This window comes from Aegilops tauschii, chromosome 7 (genome assembly GCF_002575655.3).
Source record: "Aegilops tauschii subsp. strangulata cultivar AL8/78 chromosome 7, Aet v6.0, whole genome shotgun sequence".
NCBI classification, from domain to species: Eukaryota; Viridiplantae; Streptophyta; class Magnoliopsida; order Poales; family Poaceae; genus Aegilops; species Aegilops tauschii.
In genome coordinates, this window is record NC_053041.3 from 451,461,253 (window position 1) to 451,462,886 (window position 1,634).

The 1,634-nt window shown below is 38.9% G+C and overlaps 1 long non-coding RNA gene across 1 annotated transcript; it reads right to left on the bottom strand.

The window, feature by feature from the left end:
- Positions 1-492: 492 nt before the first annotated feature.
- LOC141028130 (uncharacterized) lies at positions 493-1,178 on the bottom strand. Its single transcript, XR_012190410.1, has 2 exons — positions 806-1,178; positions 493-775 (listed from the first exon to the last, which is right to left on the bottom strand). It is a non-coding gene; the product is annotated as an uncharacterized lncRNA (long non-coding RNA).
- Between the last annotated feature and the right edge of the window lie 456 nt (positions 1,179-1,634).

Below are 1,634 nucleotides of genomic sequence, written 5' to 3' on the forward strand. Positions count from 1 at the left end.
ACATTGGCATGTGAAGAGGTGAAACAATATATGCATCTCCAAGCAGTATCATTCAACATTTTGGACAAAACACTGCAACATGAGACACTGAAAACAATTGCTACCAATGAATCTACACTTCTATAACAAAATAAATCGGAAACTTAGTCTGTCATCATTAGGCAGCCACCATTAGTTATTCCGTTATGTTAAAGCAGAAATAGAAAAATAGACTGAAAACACTAAAATCAGAAACAAATCCAACTGTACAAGCCAATGCATATAGGAGAAGTGAGGGGTTGAACTTCATTTTTTTTCAGGTTTTCTTGGGTGTATGAGGTGTGCTCTAATTTGTTTTGAAAAGTGAACCTGCTGTACTGGCCAATGCATATAGGAAAAGTGAACCTGCTGTACAGGCCAATGCATATAGGAAAATTAAGTCATGAAGAGTTGTTCATGATGTTCCTTGCCTTTTTTTGTGATACATAAGGTAAGGTTCAACAGCTTCAGAACTTTTTCTGTGATACAAATACTGCTTCAGTTTAAGAACATGTCTTAGTTTTGAATTCTCTTAGTGAAAACCTACTTCAGAGCATCAACACAAGTTGGGATACACAGCCAGACAGACGCACATGAACATAAATGAATTTAGATCTAAAAAACTCATACAAAATTCGTTTTGCAGGAATTCGTTTACTCCCTATGCACACTCTATCAGTATAACAAACTTCCAACTAAACAAAGAAAGAAACTACGGGTGTTGGTAGCAAGAAACAATGCAACCACCTGAAAACTTCTTATGTTTCAGTCAATCATCACAACCAACATGATTTGCTTGGAGATTCAGAGCACAACCATGATACTGAGGATATCAGAGTGGTGGAGACATTGACTGCAATAAAGATGACTAAAAGAGAACTTTTCTGCCTCCTTAGATCTATCAAACGAAAAAGTGTACAAAATGGGCTGTCTTTGAGTGTAATGCATTTTCTCAAGGTAAAACAATCCAAGGTAAACGATAGGGGCGCACCGACAATTGCTAATTCTTCTTTCGTGCCAGGATTTGCTGCTTTATCCCTTCCTGATGCAGACGGGCTTGGGATGCCAGTTGCAATCCCTTTAAGATGCAAACCCCCTCTGATTGCAACTGGGCAAGATGTTGCTAGTAAACAACCGAAATCTCCGCAAAAAAAGGGAAGAAAAAAGCAACTGAAAGAACCTCAAACCACCAAGAACACACACACACACTTGTAACGATAGGGGCGCTGAATAAAATGCATGAATATCCCAACCCAATCACAAGATAGAACTTCCTTCTGATGATTTTTCAGTTGCACACCGACACACGCGGAAGGGTGGGTGACATGAAAAAACTGTCCATTTTGGCAGGCAATGAATGAATGAGCACTGCTGCTGTATACCAGTAAATTTTTAATGGCAGTAAATTTAGGATGCAGGTCTTGTGGGAAGAATCCAAAAACCTTGTGTAATCACATTTTTGTTCCACCCCCCAAAAAATATAAGGCACATGCCAACTGCAAATTTGTCAGCTCATAGGCCCCAGGGAGAGCAAATAACACACATGACACACCTAATAAGAACTGACATACACGAACATACTAAAAGTAAAACTGGAGTGCATACATAATGTAAGA